Here is a 27,163-nt window from a genome sequence, read left to right on the forward strand (position 1 = left end):
TAACGCAGCACTCCAACGTCGCCATCTTCGGCGACCTAAACTATTGGTTCAATGACACCAACGCTGGCCCTCATGCCACAGAGCTCTTTGAGACTCTTAACAGTCTGAATCTCACCCAACAGGTCACCCAACCCACCCACAAGGGCAACATCCTGGACCAGATCTGGACCTGCAATCCGGCCTTGTCCCTGCCAGACATATCTCCCTGTGTCTGGTCTGACCACCACCTAGTTGACACTACCATCACTGTCGCCGGCCAGATTCCTGCTCCTCTGATGGCCGGTGGCACCTCACGGGAATGGAGTACATATGACTCCCAGGGCTTTCTCACAACCCTGGCCGACACCCGTCCAGTCCTTAACCCCTCTAATAATATCGACGGAATAGAACACAACATCGGATCCTGGCGGAGGTCGGCCAGCGACCTCTTTGCCCCCCTGATTAAATTCCCCCGTACTAGGCATTATTACTCCCACAGGTGGTTCTCTGATGACCTCAAGCATCATAAATTAAAAACGCGCCAGCTAGAACGCACCTGGAGACGCGACTATTCCAACTTAGCCAGACAGTCTTATTTGGCCGCGCGTAAAGAATACAAAGCTGCCATTAGCCTAGCCAAAAAGGAAAATTTTTCCAACAGGATCTCGTTGGCGGTCGACAAATCTAAGGAGGTGTTCAGAGTCATGAATGAACTCACCACAGATGACAGAACCCTCCCAGCCCAGACCCCGACTCAAGAGGCATGCGAAACTCTTAACTCCTTTTTTGTGGAAAAGATTACAAAAATTAAAAACTCTATCCCTCCCCCTCCCCAGCCATCCCCGTCGGACACTTCCTCTAACAATCCCTCGACCTTCACTACCTTCCCCGCCCTAAACCCCATCTCCTTAGCGGAACTCGCCACTCGCGTAAAATCAGGCTCCCCTAATGACTGTTGCCCACCATTTGTTCTACAGAGCATCTGCCTCAACCTACCTGACTATATTCTACCCCTACTGAACGGGTCACTCAGCAATTGCATTGTCCCTAGCTCTTTCAAGGAGGCCATCTTAGTGCCCCTCAAAAAAAAACGGCGCGGAGCCTTCGAACTATCGCCCAATTTCCCTCCTCCCGTACTTCTCAAAATTAATGGAGGCTCATGTCACCCGATGTCTGTCAAACTTCATCGAATCCTCCGGTCACCTTGAGCCTAACCAAGCCGGCTTCAGACTGGCCCACTCTACTGAGGCAGTCATTCTGGCAGTTCTGGACACACTCAGGAGCAATGCGGACACGGGCTCCCCCCAAGCCCTTGTACTCCTGGATTTGTCGGCCCTGTTCGACACGGTGGACCATAACATCCTTCTCCACCGTGTCGAGCAGGCAGGCATCCAGGGTACCGCTCTCGAGTGGGTAGAGTCCTTCCTGACTGGAAGAACACAGGCGGTCTGGGACCCTACACTGCAACAAAAACTCCAACGTCCTGCGGAGTCCCTCAGGGCTCCTCCCTCTCACCACTCCTGTTCAATCTATACCTCCGGCCTCTGATCCACTCTCTTCATAAATGGAACATTGTCTACAACTACGCTGACGACTTACAGATTATCCTCCCGCTTAATTCACCTGATGCCATTAATACATTCCACGCAGTCATGATCCACATCCAACTTTGGATGAACCAGAACCAATTGAAGCTAAACCCCGGGAAAACTGAGCTCCTTCTCCCTGGACTTAGTCAAGCTCACTGGGGCCCGCAGTTCTGGCCTTCGGAGCTAGGCTCCCCCCCAGTCCCGTCAAAATCAGTAAAGAGTCTGGGAGTGATTATCGACGCTGACCTCTCGCTCAGAGCCCAAGTGGGTGCGGTAATCTCATCTTGTATGTACCAGCTCCGGAAGATCCGCAAAGTTCGTCACTCACTTCCTCCCGCCGCACTTACCCAGGTTGTCATCTCACTTGTGCTCTCCCGCCTGGACTTTTCTAACTCCATCTACTACGGTCTTCCACAATCCCTGTTACACCGCTTGCAAGTTGTCCAGAACCAAGCGGCTCGCCTAATTCACAAAATCCCCAGATGGCAATCGGCCAAACCTCTACTTCACAGTCTGCACTGGCTCCCAATAGATCAAAGGGCAGCTTTCAAGGTGGCCTGTCTCACATTTAAGGCGCTCCACTGCTCCGGCCCCGCGTTTCTGAAATCTCTTATCTGTCCTCACCGTCCAACGCGAAACCTCCGATCAGCCCACCGTCATCTGCTAGTTACTCCCAAAATCAAAACCAAGAAATTCGGCGGTCGACGTTTTTCCCTTCTAGCTCCCGGGCTTTGGAATCTCCTCCCTCTCTCTATCAAATCCTCCCCTTCCCTTCTGAACTTCAGAAAATTGCTGAAAAACCCATCTCTTCCCTCCCCTTGGCTAAAAACCCACCACTCACGCTTCTTCCTCACTCACTCTGTCTCAAAGCGCCAGGAAGCCTACGGTGTCAGTGCGCTCTATAAATCACACTTAAGATAAGCATGCTGATTTAAAGCGCTCTGATACCTGCGGGTAAAGTTTGCGCTATATAAAAGTGAAAACTAATAAATAAATTTAAAAAAGCCTACCTGTACCACGTCCGTTCTTATTCTGCGATGCCACACATCTTTGGGTCCCTGTACTTATTATCTGCACACAGCTTTGGGAAACCACCATGGCAGGAACAACGTGTTGCGGGGCAGACTCAGGCAATGTAGCCACTGTCCTGTGGCTGCACCGCGGGGCAACAGTGTAGGGGCAGGAAGGCAGGCATTTGGTAGTTCTGTGCCATAGCAGTGTAGTTCTCTGTGTATGCTGGTCATGGGGGTTGCTATTGGCTGACAAGTGGTGAGGAGGTGCCAGTTCGGTGTGCCTGCTTCCTGATCTTGGGCAGGCGACAGGTAAAAACAAGCACTGGCGTTGCCAATAGGTTTCGCATTTAGAAAGTTGGAGCTATTGGTTTTGTAAATGACATTTTATATTTATATATCGTTATTGGCATTGTCAATAACAATATATAAATATAGGGCTATGCCAATGCCAATAACGATATATAAATATAAAATGTCATTTACAAAACCAATAGCTCCAACTTTCTAAATGCGAAACCTATTGGCAACGCCAGTGCTTGTTTAGCTCTTTCGCCGTCCTGGCCTGCATGTGAGAGTGACTCACTGATAGCAGGGGCAACGCAGCTCAGAAAGCTACGCAGTCTAAATTCCTAGGGATAAAATCATATATTTTAAAGGTGTGTTAAACCACTGCTGTGCCTGATCTACCAGGCCATCTCCAAAGTTGACTAAAACAACGCTGTACCATTCTCATGTGTCAAGTTCGTATCTTTAAGCCACTCTTACCGGAGGAGGACAGTTTCCCAACCAACAAAGCTTGCAAAAAATGGTGCTTTCAGAGACAAAGTTCAGCCAGTGTTATCGTAATTTAAAATTATAACATGGCCCTGAAAAATAATTCATCATGATCAGTGGTCTTAGAGTAACACTATATTTTCTCCCATTTATTTGCCGGTTTATGGGATGGAGGAAATAAATAACTGCCAAACAGAGAAGGTCGAGAAATGTTACCATCCGACAACAACTCTAAGATATCGGCACGCCGCATGCAAATTGAAGCGTCAATCACAAACACAGACTCTGGGGTTGTAACCGCAGCTACAAAAGGTGTCACCTTTAAGCTTTCTGTGAAATATTTTTTACAAGAGTCGTAAACATATAGGATTTAAATATTACAATAGCAGGGTATAAAGCAAAGGCAAAGATTTTTTATGCATTTTTTACTTTCTGGGGCAAAAATATCAGTTTGGCTGGTGAAAAACAAAACTGCTTTTCAAGGGTCTTTGGGTGTGAGGAGAAGGTGCTAGGTGAAAGGAGAGATTGAACTACCCCAAATGCGTGGTCAAATATTTTACTTTACCAACAAAAGTATGGATACATTGGATTCATATCTTGTACGATTAGATGGCGTCTGCCTCCCAACTGCTCGCTTTCCAGCACCCTTTGAGGGCCAATCTGACCTCATGACTGTATATCGACAGTGATAGTTCAGGTCAAAGTGTACGAATAGCATTATTTTGATTCAAGACTTCATTTAGTCTTTCAGAGAGAGCTGTTCATGTGTTCTGCTGCCATCACTCATTGATCATGAAGTTGGGGTGCACGTGCGTTCCATGTTCCTTCACCTAGCATACACACAGTAGACGTGCGGCTCTCCTTTCGCCTTCATCCACTGAAGATCGTGCACAACATTCAATTAATCCATTGCCGTTTTTAGTTTGCACAAATCCTTTGTTAAGACTCACTGGTGACATTTTGTCCGCACCTTGATTGGAAGGAGTAAAGCACAACTAGATTTATTTTTACAGCCATTGCTGATATTAGGCTTAGGCCTTAAGGTTACTGATGGTCTTAAGGTTAATGCACATTTGTCTCAGGGATAGGGTTAGGCTTCAGCCCAAGGTAGACCGGGTAAGCGTTATGCACTGGTTCATTAAATGTGGGTTCGTTTTATTTTTATAAACATTTCGGTGCATCACTGTAGTCAAGCAGCAATAATAGTATTATTAGTGGTAGGCATTTTAGTTTGTGTGTTAAGACCTACATCCGCTTACTAGCTAGTCAGCCTTTTCACAGCATAGCTGTTTAAATTGTCATGATTACTTTGCAACAAAAAAAAAACGCTTTATGATCTGCCTGACAGGCAAGACAGTTACTGTATCAGATTAAAACATCCGTGTTATCTTGTAATTGGATGCGAGGCGCGATGTTTCAAGCAACGAAATGTAAAATCGTTGCACATTTGCTCTCACGCTGGAAACAAATCACCCCGGCTTCCGTTAACATCGTTATCTGACCCTGAAAGCTTGACCCTGAAAGCTTGTGAACCAGAGAGCCGAGCTCAGTGAAAACTGAATGCCAACAATTACCTCTCAGCCCGCGGAGAGAGGGCTTGGAGCAGCCTTTACCCAAACTACGCCAACCTCAGAGGGCAAGGAAATGCAAGAGTTCACTCAGCAGACGAAAAGTAGAGTAAAGGAATGTACAGGAGCAAGAAATAAAATCGAGAGTCCATGAAAAGAACACGGAGATGCAATAGTTAGACAATGAATTACTATAGCTGCTGGAAGGTGCCGAGGCGTGCACACACACATATCCAACCAACTATGCTTTAGGAATTCCCTACATTTCCAGGGACTGGTAATCACAGTGGGCTTTTAGTGATGGAGTTTGTGAGGTTTGAAGGTGGTGCGACACCCATAGCTTTAGACAAAGAACACACTATTTACAATACGTGCTCTTTGGTGAGGGAGGGGGAGGGAGTTAAAGCACGGCAGGACTGTCGAGTCATGGCCTGCGGCCGTGAAAAAGTGATGTGATTAATTAGGGGAGGAGAACTTTGCAGAGGCCGGCCGAGCGCACGCTGGAGAAGCCTGTGGGAGGAAAGCTGATGCCTTTGATGTGGGGAGGGAAATGCGCGTGCTTGTGTGGTCACGTGGTCACATGCACTGTGAAGAAACGCCAGTGGTTTCACGAGTCGGATCAAGCCCTTGAATTTTCGCCTATTACATTCGCAAGCGAATGATAATAGGCGAAACCTAAAAATGCTTGTGCTTCTGGCTGCTGCTTAATTCTGCTGTAGTTCACATGCTCGCTTTAAAGGGCAGAACAGTGTCACACTGGTGGCTGGATGGATCTTGGTGCAGGCGGTGACCTCAGACTTCAGTGAACAGAGCAGGGTTGTGCTGGCGGGTTGGAAACACTGTTCTAATGGCTGGCACAATGACACTCTTGCTGCTTGTAGAAATAGAAGAGAACTTCAGAGAGAAAATGTGTCTTTAAAGGATTTCCCTTCCCACTACTCAAACAAAACCCAGGACATTTCCGTGCTCAACCAGGCCACTATCCAAAAACCAGGACATTCATTCAATTTGGAGAAAAGTGTGGGGACACTAAAAACAGGGACTGTCCGGGGAAAACCGGGACGTCTGGTCCTTCTAAGCAGCAATTACAAGGAGGTGAAAATGAAATGGTGTTACACACACAGGAATAGATGCAAACCCCATTAGGCAGACTCATCCTTACATCTTTCGTATGTCGCAAAACTAGGTATGATTTCAGCAGCTGGCAAGTTAAGGACACCACGCACACAAAAGTAAGTCTAACCACTGGCAATCGCTAGGGGTATCATACCAACACATTGTTCTTTTGCCGGCCACACCACATCAGTTCAGACCCTGCCATATGCAAAAATAGCCTTGACCTTGCTCCACTGAGAACAGTTCAGCCCAAACTGCCAGGCCAGGTCCTTTCTGAACCGGAACACTAACAACCAAAGACCGCTTTCGCCCGGTTCGTGGCTCGTTAGTTGGTTGTAGCTTGGTTCAAGCCGTCCCGCGGCATTGTGAACACAGAACCTAGGTCTGGGTAAACCCTTGCTACTTAGGGTATTTAAGGTAAGCACTGCAACGAGTTCAAGCAGCAGCCACTCTCTCTCCTGCTGAATGCGAAGGACATTTACCCCGGAGAGCAGTGGTCTCTCGGGTTTACCCACAAGAGATTCGGGCGCGTATCAGGTGATGTTTATTTGTTTTTGCAGATTTATGTAGCGCAAACTCGACCCAAAAGTATTGGAGCGCTTTACATGAGCACCAGTTACAAGTTACACAAGGACACAAAAACATTTTTGGACCAGCACAGGATGTTGGCCATGAAGTAGTGCGTTAGCAGCTGCACAGCCTTGCTGGGAGCCCTCTCAGGGACTTTGGGGGGCCTTCTCGGCCGGTCATGGAGGGGAACGAGTCACACTCATTTCAGCAGAATAAACATACATTTTATCCATACAACACTTCCGAAAGTATTGAGTAGTGCCATTCTACACCACAACACTGGGTAAACAAACGCATATTAAGCAATGATTAAACGAGGGGCGGGGGGGGTGAGAAACCGGAGGGAGTGAAATGTCAGACGACTTGGTTTGCCTCAAAGATTCTTTTTTACTAATCTGTGAAGTAACCTTGCAATGATATTTGTGCCCTCCGGCTGCACGTGCTAAAGGCCGACCATGACTGCAAGCAGCTGCCTTGAAATGCCAGAACTGAAGTGCAGACGCCATACTATTCCTCAGGTACCTTCATTAGGCCTTTCATATTCTTGCCGCGGGTGTGCGCTCGAGACAGCCTTGCGTGAACCCCTGATGCGTCATACAGGCACGTCCAGCGAACCTCCGTTAGCACGGCCAACATTTATACTCGTAACTTTTACGTTGCTGCACTTCCGACCTCAGCGCAGCGAAGTTTCTGTGGTTAAATCATTAGCCGGCCTGATATTTCCCCCACTTCAGCAACACTAAAGCGGTCTCAGCCGCCTGCTCGCTATTAAAGGGTGATCCAAAATCCGACTATTTAAGGGTAATAAATGGTTTAAAACGGACTGCTCCCCATCTGTCATTTTTTTGACAAGAAGAACAAAGCAATTTGGCCGGAGCCACCTCCAGGACATGTTATTAGCTCAACTTTCGAAGTTTCTCTCCTCACCCCTGGTTTCGTGCCATGTGTTTGTAATAAAAATACCAGTTTAAAAGAAACAATAAAAGTGATTTGTTTTTCCCAGCTTGTTACACAGATTCCGTCCTAGAAGTCGCTGATTTATTTTCAATTTATTGGAAAGTATTTTAAGCTTCATTCAGTCAGTGATGCACGTGACAGAGCAGCGCCTTAGCCCCATCTGTCGTGTTCTAGACACCCTGTGTCCGAGATGTAACCAGAGCTACTAATGTCAACAGAAAAAAGAAATGTCACTGTTACTCACTCACGAGCCCAGCATTATTTTCTGCGCAGCCTCACCGGAAGTCAGGCAAAGTCGCCTGTGACAGGGGCGGAGCCGCGTCCGGACCGGAAGAGGAGGCAGGCGGAGTGAAAGCGTCTTGCGGCCCGGGGCTCCTGTGAGCGGTGGAGAGCCCCGCGGCCGCCAGAAGAAGGTTGCGCAAGTCTTGCACATGCCCGGTGCCTGCCGCGTGCGGAGAGCGGAGCCCCCCAAAATTGGCCTGGTAAGCTGGGGGGGGGGTCTCGGTGCACTTGTGTGTGTGTGTGCTTGTGTGTATGCATGTGTGCGACGGTGGGGGGGGCTGAGTGCACTCGTGTGTGTGCGCGTGTGTGTATGTGTGCGGGGGGGGGGTTGTGTGTCTCTGTAGGTGTGTGCGTCCAGGAGACAGCGACTGCCCACAGCGCGCGTTCGCGTGGCAGTTTCAAATCGCCGCCTGCGGCCAGGATTGTCTCCTGGAAAGCAGACACGGCAACAATAGGTTCTCGGCGAGTACGCGCTTCCCGCGCTTAGCCGAGACCTAAAAACGAAGGTCCCAGCCAGGAAAATAGATCGGGCTCTCCTTACTGCTTGTAAACGAAAACAGGGAGAGGCCGTCCCTGATTTCTTTACTCGCTTTGAGGAAGTGTTCCATGATTTTAGTGGACAAGATACATTTACACTCACAGGTGCACATTTATTTGTACACAGATTTGTGGGAAATTTGCTTCTTGATACATCAGTTCGCTTAAAGAACTCTGAAAGCACATGAGCTTCAGTGACTTCAAAAGCTATATTAGATATGGCTCAGTATTACCAGAATCAGGTTACCATTGAGCAAGAAAGAAAAGAAGGAAAAAGAAAAGAATTGAAAATTAAGGTAATCATGGTTCAGGCCTATGGACCTCAAGGTCGAGGCCATGGCCAAATTTATGGTCAGAATTATGGACAAACGCCTCTAGTAGGCTCCACCGCGTAGAAAAACTCCACTAGGGCTAGATCAATGTGCTTACTGCAAAGAGAAAGGACATTGGCGTTCTGAATGCCCTGTTTTAGCTGCAGGTGGAAGAGGAAGGGGACAGATGAATAATAATCAAGGGACTTCAGCTCCCCGACAACAGACAGAAGGTTCAAGATCCAGAGAGGAATAGGTCAGGAAATTATTTTGATCAGCGAAATAATCATTATTCTATGGAGGACTGGGAATCAGAGGTAACTGTGGGAACACATTTTGCCTAGGACAGCATAGGACAAGGAGGACCAGTTGAGATACCTGTAGATCAGTCAGGGCCCTATGAAAAAGCAACCATACTTGGGCAGGAACAGAAATTTTTTGTGGATACAGGGGCAACGTGCAGTGCAATATCTCAGAAACTGGTCCCTGGGACACCCTCGTCTGGCCAAGTGATCACATCGATAGGGTTTGATGGAACACCAACTCCTAGCCCTGTGTCCCAAAAACTACCCTTGCAGGTTGAGAATTTCATCACTACAGCCCCCTTGTTACTTCCCCCACATGCTCCAGATAATCTAATGGGACTTGATCTTTTGAAATATTTCCATGCGACTATACATTGTTCCCCATCTGGAGTACGTGTCATTTTTGGGGAAAAGACATTACCTAAACAATATAATTTTTCTTCATGTCCGGATCTTGATTCTGTCCCTTAATGTGTTTGGGCTACTACTGACACAGCTGTGGGAAGAATGGATATTTCCCCAGTACATATACAGGTTTGGGAGGATGCTTCCTTACCAAGGGTCCCGCAATATAAAATATCAAAAGAAGGTGAAGGAAGATGCATTGATGTCTATCACTGAGGACATGATGCATACAGGAGTTGTTGAGGAAGTTTCCTCCAATGTATGCAATAGCCCCACCCTTCCCATTCTAAAACGGGGCGATGGAACAGGAGATAAGGTTTACAGATTTGTGATTGATTTGAGGGAAGTTAATACAATAGTGATCCCTCAATATCTTGTTGTCTCATATTACGACTTTGTTGACATTAATTCCACCTACAGCAACTGTATTCTCAGTTATTGACCTAAAGAACGCCTTTTTCTCTATTCCTATACATAAAGACAGTAAATATCTTTTTGGATTTTCATTACGAGGACGCTCATTTAGATTCTGTAGGGCTCCAAAAGGCTCTACAGAAAGCCCTAGCATTTACAGTCAAGCACTTAGAAACGACAGTTCGATGAACTTCTTTTGCCACCAGGAGTTACACTTGTGCAATACGTTGATGACATTTTGCTGGCTGCGGACACAGTTGAGCACATTGTAAAGAAGCCACTCTCTATTGCATCATCTTGATGTCAAGGGACATAAGGTCTCTAAGAATAAGCTACAATATTGCCAATCTGAGGTTACTTACCTGGGTCACCTCTTGTCTAAGGAAGGCCGCACTCTGACTAAGGACAGGATTTAAACTATCCTAAAAATTCCTATTCTAAGTACGCAAAAAGTAGTCCGGGCCCTTATTGGTATTACTTCCTACTGTAGACAGTGGATCCCGAACTTCTATTATCAAACCTCTTGTCCCTGGTTACCAAAGACACTCCCTCACCTCTACCATGGACATCTGAATGTCAGGAAGCATATCAGCAGCTCCGTGCATCCCTTTGTTCTGCTCCAGTGTTAGGCACTCCAGATTATGCAAAACCTTTCATACTATATGTACATGAGAGAGAAGGACGAGCATTATCAGTTTTAACACAACCATATGGTCATAAGCATCGTCCCTGTGCTTATTTTTCAGCTGTCTTAGATCCAGTGGCCAGAGGACTTCCAGGTTGCCTCGGAGCCATTGCTGCCACAGCGATTTCTATAGGCCAATCTGAGGGGATAGTGTTGAGCAGCAAGCTAATGGTTGTGGTACCCCATTCAGTAGATGCACTCCTGAATCAGACAAAAACCCAGCACTTAACTAGCGCTAGGCTTACAGGATATGAACTTACACTTTTGGCACCTCACATCACACTCAAGAGATGTTTAACATTAAACCCAGCTACATTGCTACCTTTGCTAGCTGAACAGGCGCATGATTTGCAGGATTGCATTTTCCTAACAGAAGAACAGACTAAGGGAAGAATAGACCTAAAAGATACACTTTGTTAGACCCTGAGGGAGAACTATGGGTGGATGGCTCTTCTTTAAGATTACCTAATGGCACCACCTCTGCATCCTATACAATTACCACCTTACAGACTGTGGTAGAGACAGCCCGTATCCCACAAAAATCAGCCCAAGCTGCTGAACTTGTTGCGCTTTTGCGGGCTTCTGAGCTTGGTGAAGGATTAAGAGTGAATATTTATACAGATAGTCAGTATGCATTTGGCGTGGCACACAATTTTGGTAAGCTATGGAAGGAACGGGGATTCCTAACCTCCCATGGCTCTAAAATACAACATGGTGAATAGGTGAATAGTCTTCTTACCGCCTTGATATTGCCAAAGAGTAGAGCCATTATCAAATTTAGTGCCCACAAGAATGTTACAGACAGGGTGGGACAAGGAAATGCTTCCGCTGATGAAGTTGCACGAGAAACCGCAAGTGCACTCGCAAGTACGATGTATGTACTACGATCCCAAGCAGAAAGATGTGAAAACATGTACACAGAGATTAAGGACATACAGCAATCAGCCACTGAACAAGAAAGGACAGAATGGCAAACGGAAGGAGAGTTAGATGATGGATGTTGGAGATCAAAAGATATGTTAAAATGGAAGTTGCCCTATGCCTATGTATTGCCTTTTGTAACTATGGCTCATGGACCTGCTCATGTTAGTGAAAAAAACATAATTTCCCCAATTAAATTCAGTCTGGGATAGTCCGCTCATCTGGAAAACGGCGGAGCATTTTGTTAAAAATTGTGTCATCTGCTTACAGCATAATCCTGGGAAGGGAGCATCAACTCCTACTGGTGCATTTTCTCCACCTCTGGTTCCCTTTGAAGCACTCCAAATGGATTATATTCAACTAGAACGCTGCAACAATTTAAAATACGTACTAGTTGTGGTCTGTTCCTTCAGTAAATGGGCGGAAGCCTATCCCACCAAAGATACCAGCCTTGACAACAGCTAAAGTTCTATTAAAAGAGTTTTCCCCCCGTTTTGGGATTTGTAGGGTCCTGTGGAGCGACAATGGCCCCCACTTCATTGGCCAGATAATTGAATACCTGATGAAGGGTTTAGGGGTGAAGCAGAAATTTTATGCTGCTAATTATCCCCAGGCAGTGGGTTTGGTAGCAAGATCTAATGACATCCTGAAAAACAAGTTGGTGAAAATCCAAACAACAACGGGCCTTAAATGGCCAGGTGCTCTACCACTTGCTTTGCTATCTGTTTGTTCTATCCCACACAGAAAGATTGGACTTTCTCCTTAGGAGATAGTCTTCAGTAGGCCTATGAATGTATGGGACTGTGCCTTGTCTGGCCGGGTGGCCCCCACGCTCCTCCTGATACTGCCTGCCTGCCACTGCCTGCCGCTGCAGGCGACTCAGCCGCCGCTGAGCCGCCCGCACTCGCCTTTCCCGCCGCTGCCTACCTGCGGCCCCGCCCCCGCCAGCCGATTGGGCCCCCCCGCTCCCACCACCCAGCGGACCCTCCCTCCCGGCTCCCTTCTTAAGGGGACACCTTTCCTGCTTCAGGAGCGACGACTGTGCCTTGTTTGGCCGGGTCGCCCCCACGCTCCTCCTGATACTGCCTGCCTGCCGCTGCAGGCGACCCAGCCGCCGCCGAGCCGCCCGCACTCTACTTTCCCGCTGCTGCCTACCTGCGGCCCCGCCCCCTGCCAGCCGATTGGCCCCCCCGCTCCCGACACCCAGCGGACCCTCCTTCCCGGCTCCCTTCTTAAGGGACACCTTTCCTGCTTCAGGAGCGACCACTGTGCCTTGTCTGGCCGGGTCGCCCCCACGCTCCTCCTGATACTGCCTGCCTGCCGCTGTAGGCGACCCAGCAGCCGCTGAGCCGCCCGCACTCGCCTTTCCCGCCGCTGCCTACCTGCGGCCCCGCCCCCCGATTGGCCCCCCGCTCCCGCCACCCAGCGGACCCTCCCTCCCTCCCCCCCGGCTCCCTTCTTAAGGGGACACCTTTCCTGCTTCAGGAGCGACCACTGTGCCTTGCCTGGCCGGGTCGCCCCCACGCTCCTCCTGATACTGCCTGCCTGTTACTGCCTGCCTGCCTGCCGCTGCAGGCGACCCAGCCGCCGCTGAGCCGCCCGCACTCGCCTTTCCCGCCGCTGCCTACCTGCGGCCCCGACCCCGCCAGCCGATTGCCCCCCCCCCCACTCCCGCCACCCAGCGGACCCTTCCTCCCGGCTCCCTTCTTAAGGGGACACCTTTCCTGCTTCAGGAGCGACCACTGTGCCTTGTCTGGCCGGGTCGCCCCCACGCTCCTCCTGATACTGCCTGCCTGCTACTGCCTGCCTGCCGCTGCAGGCGACCCAGCCGCCGCTGAGCCGCCCGCACTCGCCTTTCCCGCCGCTGCCTACCTGCGGCCTCGCCCCCCGCCAGCCGATTGGGCGCCCCCCCCGCCACCCAGCGGACCCTCCCTCCCGGCTCCCTTCTTATGACGCCCCCACGCTCGCGCAGCGGGCGCGCCGAATGTGCGCCAAAGGCAAGCCCGTCTGCGCCTGGACCGCGCCCAGCGCCAGGACCCCTGGTCCCCACCACCGAGGAAAGACTACACGACAGACCTACGACGCCCCCACGCTCAACGCCGGACGGAACCCTGCCTGCTACCGAGCCACCCCGAGACGCACTCACGGACCCTTCACCTGCCAAGCCTGCCGATTCACCTGCTACCGGACCTGCACCGCCCCCACCAAATGCAGCACCAGCAGCAACCACCTGAAGTGCATCCTGCTCAACACCCGTTCCGTCCACAGGCAGGCCGTGGAACTCTGGGACCAGCTCGACGCAACAGCACCGGATGTCGCCTTCCTCACCGAAACCTGGATGAACACCTCAACGCCAGACATCGCCATAGCCATCCCGGACGGATACAAGATCACCCGGAAGGATTGCGTCGATCAGACGGGAGGAGGCATTGCCATCGTACACAAGAACACCATCCGCATCTCGACTAACTCCGACGAAACCTACACCGCCGCCGAGCACCTGCACTTCCAGATACACACGGACCCCAAGACCACCCTCTGAGGCACCCTCATCTACAGACCACCGGGACCACGCACACAATTCAGCAAAAACATCGCAGACTTCATCAGCCCGCACGCCCTTCCCTCTGCCGACTACATCCTCCTAGGGGACCTCAACTTCCACCTGGAGAACAACGACAGAAACACCACCGCTCTGCTGGACAACCTCGCCAACCTCGGACTCAAGCAACTGGTGAACACCCCCACCCACTATGCCGGCCACACGCTTGACCCCGTCGTCTCATCCAGCAAGCACATCTCCTTCAGCCACGCCACCGGACTCCACTGGACCGACCACAGCTGCGTCCACTTCAGCTTCAGAAGAACTACGACTCACCACCACCCGCAACAGGTCCCCCGCCGGAGCTGGAGCAAGATCACCGCCGAGCAGCTCACTGCCTCCCTCAGCCAGAACACTCCCACCAGCACAACAGACCCCAACGAAGCAGCCAGCAACCTCACCAAGTGGCTGACCGCCTGCGCCGATGACCTCGCACCACTTAAGAACCCTCAAAGCAGACCCGGCGGCAAGAAAACCCCCTGGTTCACCGAAGAACTCAAGGAATCCAAGAAGAACTGCTGCACCCTCGAGAAAGCCTGGCGGCTCGACCAGACCACAGACAACAGAACCGCCCTCAAGCACGCCACCCGCAAACACCATCAGCTGATCCGCGCCACCAAGAAGACGGCACTCAAGGAACGCCTGGACAACAACGCCCACGACAGCAAGGAACTCTTCAGCATCGTCAAAGAGTTCTCCAACCCCAGCGCCGGAAACAACGACATCACTCCCTCGCAAGACCTCTGCAACTCACTCGCCTCGTTCTTCCACCGCAAGATCGCCAACATACACAACAGCTTTGACGCACAGACCACGCACCCTACCACTGAACCAACGCCCCCGCCACCACCACCCTCTGCAACTGGACCCCGATCAACACCGAAGACACCACCCGCACGATGAAATCCATCCACTCCGGATCACCAACCGACCCGTGTCCACACCACTTCTTAAACAAAGCCGACGCCATCATCGCACCCCATCTCCGAGACACCATCAACTCCTCCTTCCACACCGCCACCTTCCCGGAGAGCTGGAAGCACGCCGAGCTGACCACCCTCCTGAAGAAACCAACGGCGGACCCCACCGACCTCAAGAACTACCGTCCCATCTCGCTCTGCCCTTTTCCGGCCAAAGTCATCGAGAAGATCGTCAACAAACAGCTTGCCGCCTTCCTCGAGACGAACGGATCCCTCGACCCCTCGCAGTCCGGATTTCGGGCCAACCACAGCACCGAGACCGCCCTAATCGCAGCCACCGACATCAGAACCCTGATCGACAACGGGGAAACAGTGGACCTCATCCTCCTGGACCTCTCTGCGGTGTTCGACACTGTCTTCCACCGCACCCTAGTGAAGCGCCTCAGCAAGATCGGAATCCGAGAGAAAGCGCTGGAGTGGATCATCTCGTTCCTCACCGGAAGAACCCAGAGAGTCCGCCTCCCTCCGTTCAGATCCGAGGCCACCGAAGTCATCTGCGGCGTACCACAAGGATCTTCACTCAGTCCAACCCTCTTCAAAGTCTACATGAGCCCCTTCGCAGCCATCGCACGCCAACACAACCTCAACATCATCTCCTACGCCGACGACACCCAGCTCATCCTCTCCCTCACCAACGACCCCACCACTGCCAGAGCCAACCTACACGAAGGGATGAAAGATGTCGCCGACTGGATGAGGGTGTGTATTTAACTAGGACCCCCTGAATTCATAGAATATAGATTCCTAGACCAGGGAAAAATAACCATTTGATATTTAACAATCTAGGCAACCAAAAGAGACAATCAAAGAAGAAGTTTTTTGTGGAAGGAAATTAAGCTACAAAAAGTTATAAAGTGAACAATTTATTCAGGATAAAACAGAACAGTTTCACATTTACAAATTTAATATACATGTTAAAAAAGTATAGTTAAACAAACTAAACTTAAAACAACAATGTATAGATCACAGGGCATAAATCACAATACAAATGGAGACATATATAAAATTGGAAAACAGTAGGAGTGGCAGATTGGTACTCTACGCGCGTTTCGGCGACCAGCGCCTTCTTCTGGAGTAGCCACAAAGAGTTAAAAAATTGTTCTTAGTGATGAGTGGAAAATACTTTTCTTTCTTAATTTCTTTAACGAACGTCCTCACTGTCTTGTAGCAAGGGTATGATGTGTAAATATAGCGTGTAAGGCTCAATGGCGACCTCTAGTCAAGATAGGACATAAGTATTTTATTTCCTAGATGGACGAATTCCAAACACGAAAGAATCACACTGTATAAAACAAAGGTAGATAACTGATCCCGCCAGCCAGAACCTCTTGTTCACTCAAGTAAAGGGTGTACTTGGTTACTTAATAGATAACGAGATCCTCCTGATGTAGAGATATTTGATAGAGCGAAACCCCTCTAATAAGGTGGTTCCACTTCCAATTGAAATGATTAATAAAGGGTTAGCACTTTTCTGCTTGTGCACGCTCGCACAAACCTTGAGTCCCGCCGCCGGAAGTAGGGAGCCCTGTTGAATCAATTTGGACAGGGAGTTATTTTAACCCTTTATTAATCATTTCAATTGGAAGTGGTGATTCTTTCATGTTTGGAATTCGTCCATCTAGGAAATAAAATACTTATGTCCTATCTTGACTAGAGGTCGCCATTGAGCCTTACACGCTATATCTACACATCATACCCTTGCTACAAGACAGTGAGGACGTTCGTTAAAGAAATTAAGAAAGAAAAGTATTTTCCACTCATCACTAAGAACAATTTTTAAACTCTTTGTGGCTACTCCAGAAGAAGGCGCTGGTCGCCGAAACGCGCGTAGAGTACCAATCTGCCACTCCTACTGTTTTCCAATTTTATATATGTCTCCATTTGTATTGTGATTTATGCCCTGTGATCTATACATTGTTGTTTTAAGTTTAGTTTGTTTAACTATACTTTTTTAACATATAACATATATATTAAATTTGTAAACGTGAAACTGTTCTGTTTTATCCTGAATAAATTGTTCACTTTATAACTTTTTGTAGCTTAATTTCCTTCCACAAAAAACTTCTTCTTTGATTGTCTCTTTTGGTTGCCTAGATTGTTAAATATCAAATGCCGACTGGATGAGGAACAGCCGCCTCAAACTGAACTCAGACAAGACGAAGTCCTCATCCTGGGATCATCACCCTCCGCCTGGGACGACTCCTGGTGGCCCCCTACCCTGGGCAGCGCACCCAAACCAACGGACCACACACGCAACCTGGGCTTCATCCTGGACTCCTCCCTGACAATGACCAGACAAGTCAACGCCGTTTCATCCTCGTGCTTCAACACCCTGCGCATGCTCCGCAAGATCTTCAGATGGATCCCCACTGAAACCAGGAAGACCGTCACCCAGGCACTCGTCACCAGCCGACTGGACTACGGGAACACCCTCTACGCCGGAACCACAGCCAAACTTCAAAAAAGACTCCAACGCATCCAGAACGCCTCCGCACGACTCATCCTGGACATCCCTCATCACAGCCACATCACCGGACACCTGAGAGACCTGCACTGGCTCCCCGTCAACAAGAGAATCACGTTCAGACTCCTAACCCACGCACACAAGGCTCTCCTCGACCTGGGCCCCAAGTACCTCAACGACCGCATGACCTTCTACACGCCCACCCGCCAGCTACGATCGACCAGCCACGCACTCGCCACCGTACCACGCATCCACAGAGCCACCGCCGGGGGAAGATCCTTCTCCTACCTGGCAGCCAAGACTTGGAACTCCCTCCCCACCCACCTTTGGCGAACCCAAGACCATCTCTCCTTCAGGAAGCAGCTCAAGACCTGGCTGTTCGGGCAGTAACATACCCCTCTCCCCCAGCGCCTTGAGACCCTCCCGGGTGAGTAGCGCGCTTTACAAATGCCGTGATTGATTGATGAATGTATGGGAACCCCAAGACCAAAAATTATTACGGAAATATAGTACCCTGTTTTGAGTGATTATCTTAGAAACTTGACTGAAAAACTGTTTGATTCATCAGCAGGTGCGTGAAGCTATTCCAGACAAATCAGAGGGTCCGGCTCATGGTCTCCAACCTTGAGATTTCGTTATCCTCAAGAATTTCCAGCATTCTAAGAATCTAGAGCCCAGTTGGAAGAACGTCGATCAAGTACTGCTGGCAACCTGAACTGCTGTCCGTGTCACCAACAGACGTCACTGGATTCATGCAGGGCACTGCAAAAGAATCCCAGAAACTGTTCTCCAGCCGGAAGGCAGAAATGATCTAAAGGACATTTTGCAGACTCAGAAAAGTGTTGGTCCTCTGAACGAAGACACTCTGTTCCCAGATCAAACTGTGCCATCGGCATCAAGGTACGATCTAAGACTTAGGAAGGGAAGGAGCCGATAGAGATGCTTGAGGGCCAATTTCAATTAGTGGAATGGTTCGGCTGCGACAGGTGGGATCATAGAATCGGCTGAACTAGGTTCAGAGGGGGTTGTGATACATGTTCAGTGTTACCTGGATCTCTCTCCAACCTATGGTGTATCGATACCGAAAAGGAGACCTGCAGAGACTGGGATCCAAGTTGCAGTTGCAAAACAAAGACAAACCTTTGTGTATGGTGATTTTGATTATACTCTTGATAATTTTGGCCGCAGCTTTTGGACAATGGAGAAAGTGATTCCGGCCCGAACCCTATTGCCCGCTACTACTCCTGTCCCCACAGAACACTTTTGTTACACTCTTCCCTACCATGAGAAAAAGCACCGGATGTCCTACCTCAATAACACTTTTATACAAATGCTACATCATACCCACAATGCTACGAACACTACAAACTGATGGGTATGTGGAATGATGCCAGCTCACCAGAAGAAGGGAGGAACGCCTTTTATTCCCTTGCCATTCTCACATAATGGTTCCTGTACAGCCTGGTTTGCATTATTATCGGCCACTGAAATAAGTCACAAGGTTCTTGCTGATGCGGGTATGCTCAATGCCCAGCTCAACAGGGATTGTTATCCCGAAGAAGGAGATCCCCAAGCCAAAGGAACTGTATGGGAAATGGAGGAATATCGCAGAGGAAATTCCTCCACCAGATAGGTCTTCCCCAACACCCGAACAGTTAAGGGTAACGGGCCTCCTGTTATCGCTGTAACCAGAGCCCGAGCAGAACTTTGTGTAAGCAGTATTGGCAGTATTCCTGTGGGAAAAAGTGACTGTACCACTGTTTTAAATATTACTGGGACAAACAAAAACACTTTTCTGTCTTCCCACAATACTTACTTTGTCTGTGGAAATAAGGGTTACTATCATCTACCAGTCAGTTGGTCTGGCATCTGTTTTGTGTCTTTCTTACTTCCCCCCTGTATTTTTAGCACTTGCCTCTTATCACAAAAACCTTAAATTATATAATGACTCTTTAAATAGGTTCAAACCGACCTTAAAAAAAAGATGAAGTAGATCAGACCGATACAGCTTTGCAGCAATATGTAGATTTTAATTTGGGACTCTTTCTTTGTTGGTGCAGCCCTAAATAGTAGAAAGATTAGACGCCTAACCTGAGTAGTAGAAGCAGTAACCAACCAAACAGCAATGGCCCTAGGAAATATTACAGAGGAACTCCAGATTACAAGGATTGTAACACTTCAAAATAGAATGGTGCTTGGAGTGCTCGCTGATCGTGGGGCCCATGCTGCATTATCGGTAGTAGCTGCTGTGTGTTCATACCTGACCACGCCCCTTCTGTCAATAGTGCTATTTCAAAGCTTCATAAAATAGCTGCAGAAATACATCCAGACCAAGGAACATGGTCCTTGTCTAACTGGTTATGGGGACTTATCTCCACTTGGGGTTGGAAATTGATAGCAATCATAGGGGCATCTTCTTCACTTGTTGTTGCTGCATTCAATGTGCCTCCACAATATGTACAGCATGTATAGCCATTTGTAATAGTATTAAACCTTCCCCAATCAACGTTCCTGAATTAAATAGAGACCTGATTATGCTCACTGAAATCCATGACCTTATGAATATTCAAATACACGATTAATACATACACACTGTTAAATAGATTCAGCATAGCTGAAAAGGAAGGACTGTGAAACCTTAAAATCTGAATCTCTCGTTTTCTGATTCAGCTATGCTTCATCCATACTCACCTTTGACCTGTTTTTCAGCCTGACTGTCCCTGACGCCACCTGCATAAACATTAGATCACAAAGCTAAAGTTGAGACATTGTAGACTGCGTAAACATGCAAAGTCAGCTCAAAAGAATAGCCGATGTCTGCACTGTGGGTTTTGTGTGCGTTTTAAACAATGGTAAAGCCTTAGTTAAAGTTTGTTCAGATAAACCTATCTTGTTATGCAGCCTCCAGATGTGACAGTTACACAAGACACAAAGGTTGTTCATCGTTACCGATTGTCTCATCTGTGTGTTCTTCCTAGAGCCTTATTTACCTCTGGGCGTTCCTGGTCTTTGGTTTTCACTATGTAAACCCATGTAACTATAGTTCAGTGTGTTCTTCACTCGGTATCTTGATGGTACAGGGCGGATAGAGACCCATTCATGAATGAATAAACTACCCTTGACTTGATTTTGCTACAGCGTCGTATCCTCCTTACTTGATAAAGAACCCGTGGTGAAGTGGTGATCCCTGCACCAGCAGGTAATAGATTAATCTTCTCCACAAATCGACCTGCAAAGAGATTCACTCACAATGTACCCCATACATGGTTTATATTCCGATGTCCAGTCGCTGTTATCCCTCAAATTCCTTAAATTACAATCCGCACTTCCATTCAATTCCGCAGCCAAATATTCTGCTTCGACTCCCACTTTGTGCTCCAAGCAAAAAATCCAAAAATCTTTTGCTAATTCTGCTAAATTCTGTGATTTCGTTCCTCCTAAAGTTTATACAAAATACCACAGACACATTGTCTATTCTCATCAGACCTGTGTGACCCTTCAAACTCTCTGAAGTTCTGCATAGCATATAACCCTGCTGTTAATTCCAAACAATTTATATGCTTCAATTTCTCCTCTTGACCACACACCTCTCGTCTCCAAATTCCCCAGACATGCTCCCCCCTCCTGTCAACCTTGCATCTGATTCCATCACAAAATCTGGCGTTACTCCAAATATCGCTCTCTCATTCTAACCCTCCATATTGCCTAACCACCATCCAAACTATTCCTTTGCATCCGCATCCCAAGCTACTTTGTTCCCATACCATAAACCGTTCCTTAATGCGTTTCCTTTCAACCTCTGCAAGGCTTGATAATCTAGTGGTCCTGGAAATATTGCTTGAACTGAAAAGGACAACAGACCTATTATTCTTGATAAATCTCTTAAAGTAACCAAATCTTTACTCAAACTTTGCTGCATTTCTCTTTTTATCATGGTCATCTTTTTCTCTGGCAGTTTCAACTGACATACCTTCGTATTTAACTGAAAACCTAAGAAATCTAGCGTCTGAGTATGTTCCATGCAAGATTTTTCCCTGTTCAAAATGAAATGAAGTCTTCCAATTTTTCGCAAATTTTGCACCAATTTCCCTTCAACTCTTCCAGGCACTGCTATAACATCAGGATATTGTCTAAATAAATTATCATTCTTATTCCCCTCTGACGGAAGTATGCAACTACTACCCTCATCACCTTTCTGAAATACCAAGGTGCTGAAGAAAGTCTGAAAGGCAAACATAGGAATTGATCAAGTTTCCCTTTCCATCTGAAAAAACCTCGGACTCTTTTGCCATTAGAATTGTCAAGTATGCATCGTTTAGATCCAACTTCTCCATCCAATCTTTTTCCTTCAAAAGATCCCTCAGACAATGTATTCCCTCCATTTTGAAATGTTGGTAAACCAGGAACCGGTTTAATTCCATTAAACTCATCACAGGGCGCCATCCTTTCTCCTTCTAAACCAAAAACAGATTGCTTACAAAATATTTTTCCCATTCCTCTATTTGTCCTATTGCATTCTTTCCAATCATAGTAACTACTTCCTGATCTACTATTTTTTTGTTCTATTGGCATTTTTCTTTCCCTTTGTTCTCTCTCCTGAAAAGGATTCCTTTTGAATTATATTACAAATCCTTGAACTGTATCCAACACCTAAGGATCTTTTGTAATTCTCTTCCATTCCTCCTTGTAAAATGTTAATCAACCTACTTTTTTTTGGGAAAGAACCAAAAATAGTCCCCATACTCACCTTGTCCTCCCTTGTCTGTCCAAATCCTCTTGATTTACGGATTTCCCTGTCCAAGGGTTTTTAAATCCACGTCTTAATAAACTTCGTCACAAGATCCATTGGCAACCACTCACTGCTTCTTGGATGTTTCATATTAACTGGGCTAAACATACCTCCCCCAAAGGGATCTTTCACACTCATTACTTGCTTCTATTTCCATATCTTTAAATTCCTCGTATCCATCATCTCGTAGATCCAAGACATTCGTCTCTATTTTAATAATCTTTTCCAGACGTTAAATTTTGGATTCCATCCTCAAGTTCCTCCTCTTCATGTGTGCCGCAAAGGGCATCTCCTCTTTGCATGCCGCTAAGGGCAACCTTCCCTTTTATGCCGCTAAAGAAACCTTTCTTTGTGGATGATTTATTTCCCATCTTTGCATTTTGTGTCATGTCCACCTCTTCATGTCTTTTTTTCGTTTTCTTCCTACCAACTTCTGAACTCATTCATTTACCCTCTGATAAAGAGTACAATTCCTCACAAGATTAATTTTCCTTTCTTTTCCTATTCTTAATAAAGTCCTCCATAGACTCTTTAACCTGTTTAATATTCTATTAATTTTTTTATCAACTTCATTCACTTTTCTATTTGTAACTTTAATTTCATTGTTTAACACTCTTTCAATATTTAGTCCAGTCACAAACTCTCCCTATATTGAAAAATTCAAATAAAATTTCTCCTCAAAATTTTAAGGCTTTTGTTCTAAAATACCTTTAAAACTAAACAATATTATCCATACATTTTACAATTCTGCCCTCTAAAAGTTATAAAAAACTCGGAATTCACTCAGTTTCACCTACTATCATCAAAAGCAGCTGATTTAATTCTGCGCACCAGGACAATCGTTAAACCGTCCCTCGTGCTATCGTGAAATATATCTTCAACCTTATATTTCCCCAATCTAAAATGGCCACTCTTCTCACATGATTACGCATGTAACTACATGCCTACTCGCTCACCAATAAACGCAGCCATCTATTACGCGTCTCTCTTTACAAAAGACACTACATCTCCCTCCTGTGATCAAGATCAGCTCCACTACTTTCCTTTCACCATGGGAACAATCATGCTAGCAAGCCTCGAGGTAAGTCTTTCAAAAGACACTGCCACAGCCTCATGCGATCAACCCTGGTTCCACTTCACCATGGCAACCATCATTCGATCACACTTGCTTCCAAAATAAAACTAAACAAAGCATTTTTGAATCAAAATAATTTAGTTAACAAATAACTATTCCTTCCTGCAATTTCAATCAAATTACTTCCAGTATCTAATCTTCTCTACAAAACTAGTAACAGTTTTCTGTTCATTAAAAACGAGACTTATTAAATATATTCCTATTAATACAAATAAAATTACATTAATACTTAGAGCATGCTTCCAGTAATTAGAAGCCAGTTCTCATACATTGTTTATATAAATTAATATTTAATTATAGATAATCGGAAAAAAAGTGACTCATCTGTTTCAGGAGCATCAATTAAAAGATGACGAATATTGGGAGAAAGGAGTATTTATGGACTTCTGTGTTTATGTTCCAGTGTTTTGGTCTATTATTAGGTCTTTAAAGTGCTGCAGGAGTGGCAATAAAAGGTGTTATGCATAATGTTAGCCTTCAGTCTTGTAATGAAATTCCCAATGCAAGACTGAGTGGGCAGCCTCACAGTAGTAAGAAACCAAATAGGCTGGTTGTCACTACCAGGACATGCCATACAACAAAGGTGCATGTCCTACCTTGTACCTACAAACACCCTGCTCTTAGGGCTACCTAGGGCCAACCTTAAGGGTGACATATATAGTAAAAGGGGAGTTTCAGACATGGTAAACACTTTAAATATCATGTCAATGTGGCTGTAAACTACACATGCAGGCCTTACAATGGCACAGGCCTGAGACACGTTTGAAAGGCTACTTCGGTGGGTGGCACAAGCAGCGCTGCAAGCCCACTAGTAGCATTTAATTTACAGGTAAATTAAATATACCAAACAGGTGTGGACCAATCTTATCAAGATCTTTACAAGAGAGCACATGCATTGTACCACTGATCCCCATTGGTAAAGTGCCAAGAGTCATATAAAAAAAAAACCAGGTCCGAATAATACAGGAAGGAGGCAAAAGCTTGGGGATAGCCCTGCAAAAAGGGTCAGATCCAACACAACCCCTTTCGAGCCTAAAGCCAGGGTAGACTAATTAATACCTGGATGTGCTTCCCTGCAAGGGGGGATAGAACATGGACCCTGGCTTAAACTGCAAGGGCTCATTCCTCTTCTATGCCAACCTTAACCCATGTGGATCCCGCTGTCTACACTCTCAAGACCAACTGAGCTAACCCGTGGAGACTCCTTAGTTGTCTGAGGCCAGAACCAGGCCATCCAGGTTTCTGGTACCTGCAGTCTCACAGAGTGGGAGGGTGATATACCCAGGTACATAGTATCCTCACTCCACTCTACCTCCCACCAGTGCAGGAGTTCTATTCTGCCACTTGTCCCTCAGCCTAGGGTCTGCACCCACCCCACCCCTCACCCTCCTCCTAGGATTTGTACTCCCAGAACGTAGAACTGTCAGGGCTCTGGTATAAGCTATCCCACACAATTCTACCACCAGTTCTGGGGTTCTACTCTGCGAATGGTCTCCCAACCCAGGTTCCACATCCTCGGGTTGAACCGGGGTCAGGGGAGAGTCCTCCCTCCCCCTGCTCCACTTCCCATCCAGAGTGGTACCCCAGAAGAGAACTAGTTGGGGACACCGCTAGCAGTTGCCCCTCCCTCCAGGTCAGGGGTTACAGACTGAACCTGCCCTCTCAACCCAGGGACTACAGCCAGTGGTTGAGCCTGTGCCTGTCAAGTCAGGACTTCCTGGGGAATACACAAACCCCCCCTCACCCTAAGAGTAACATGTTTTTAATGTGCTGCACAGCAGTCTGCCTGGCACTGATCTACAGACCCCTGCCGATCTGCTAGTGAGTAAAGACCCCCCCACCTCCAAACCAGAAGTGGTGTCACCATGGTCATTCCTGGGGAGCTCTACCCTCAGAGCTGGCCCCTGACCCACTGGGGACTGCCTCCCCCACTCACCCCTCTATGTGGGCTCCTGCACCCTCCCACTCAGGAGTGGTGCTGCCAGACACCAGAACTGGTGAGACGCTGCTGACAACCGCCCCTACCTACCCACCCCCAAAGTTCTCCTGACACTAAGGGATCTCCCTCAGCAGATGGCCTACCAGTACAGACTAGCCCCCCACTTCCTGGCATGCAATCATGGAACCAACCAGGCTCGGGGACTGGGCTTGGTGCAACCTGGGACTCTGCCAACAGCCACCCCTCCTCATCTGAGAAGGGACATGGGACCCTCTACCCACCCCACTACACAGGGACATATCTAGGCCATCACAAACCTTTCCCACCACCCCCGGTTGGGGAAAACCGGAGCCACTCTTTAGGATCACACCCAAATGCCTTTTCAGACCCGTTGGCACTCACGCAGAGGTCTGCCTCCTGTGCAAGTTCCCTGAGATCAGATTATTTACAATCCAACAAGTGTTGGCGTAGCCCTAGGAAACAACGTAACATACTCTGACAATCTCATTGAACAGCCCTTCAAAATTGTTTGCTGTGCTACCCTTCACCCAACCATCAGGTGTACTGCAAAATTCTCCACAAACTCCCCCCATGACAGGCGAGACAGTTTCCTACTGCCCCTGAACCTGAACCTCAACCTATATCCTTCAGGTGTGAAACCCTCTTCCTGGGAACTAGGTACCACGCTCTGGGAGTGGAAGTTCCTACACTGGATACAACACTGCTGCCACCACTTGACCCTCACTGGTGAGTCCAGAACACAAACTACACTCGGGGAACAACCTATCCTCAAAAACGAGTTTCTCTGTGGTTCAGGCCCTCTGCCTCCGCTATTCTCTCCGGCACTAAGTCTCTCTCAACATCAGCCTCTTTCTTCTCCACAACCAGATTCACTAGCTCCTTGGCATGCTACAATTTGAGCCTTTCCAACGCCAGCTGGTGCTTCCCTCCTGTCCGCCAACTCCTGTGGAACAGAGAAAGGGAGGTGATACTGCTCCTGGCACTAGACCCAGCAAGGGACTCCCTCTCCACAGGGTCCTCTCTACCTCCTGGTGTCCCTGCACAGTCATCTTCTCTCTACTGTTCAGACTCTCCAGGGCCACCGCCCTCCAGGGGTATTGACTGGGAACCATCCCACTCAGTCCTCCATAATCTCAGGGTCCTCCTCAGAGACTTCCTAAAAACCACCACCCTCCAGGATCTCCGCTGACGCCTCTTCAGGAACTTTTCAGCATACTACAGGGCCCTATGATAGTCCTCTTACCTCCAGTCCCCTTGTCACCTGAGCATGACTATCTGAAGTCGTAGCTGGGTGTATGCTGAAGTCACTATTATTTAGCTCTCCCTGCAAAACCGATTTAACTCCTCCAGGCTGTATTCCCACACATCATGTAGGTTAAAAGGTAGATTCCATTTTGGCCGGGTACTAACACAGGTGCAACACAAGATTCCTAGGCGTAAGAGCTGAAGCAGGAGTACACAATAATAAAGTGCAGAGTTTGTAGTGAAACAATGAGTCACTGTGGTAATGCGCAAACACAATTCCTATCTTCACCGCTGACAACCAATATTAGAAATTAGGTTTCAGGTTGGCTATAGTATGCACCCAAGACAAGCAGAACCCACCACTCTAGTCAGAATTATCTTGGATGTGTAACTCCCTTACCCCGACTAGAGTGGTGGGTTCTGCCTGGCTTAGGTGCATACCCCAAGCCAACCAGAAACCCCATTTCTAACTGCTTGTAAATGCTGAACTCTGTAAGAGAACATGTCTGCTACTACTGCTCAATATGATCAGCCTGTTCATCCAAGTCAATCCTATCTACGG

The 27,163-nt window shown here is 47.6% G+C and overlaps 1 protein-coding gene across 2 annotated transcripts in view; it reads right to left on the minus strand.

The window, feature by feature from the left end:
* PPP1R12C (protein phosphatase 1 regulatory subunit 12C) overlaps nt 1–27,163 on the minus strand; it is a 1,267,429-nt gene that overhangs the window by 977,445 nt on the left and 262,821 nt on the right. The gene's annotated exons all lie outside the window — the stretch shown is intronic.

This window comes from Lissotriton helveticus, chromosome 7 (assembly GCF_964261635.1).
Source record: "Lissotriton helveticus chromosome 7, aLisHel1.1, whole genome shotgun sequence".
NCBI classification, from domain to species: domain Eukaryota; kingdom Metazoa; phylum Chordata; class Amphibia; order Caudata; family Salamandridae; genus Lissotriton; species Lissotriton helveticus.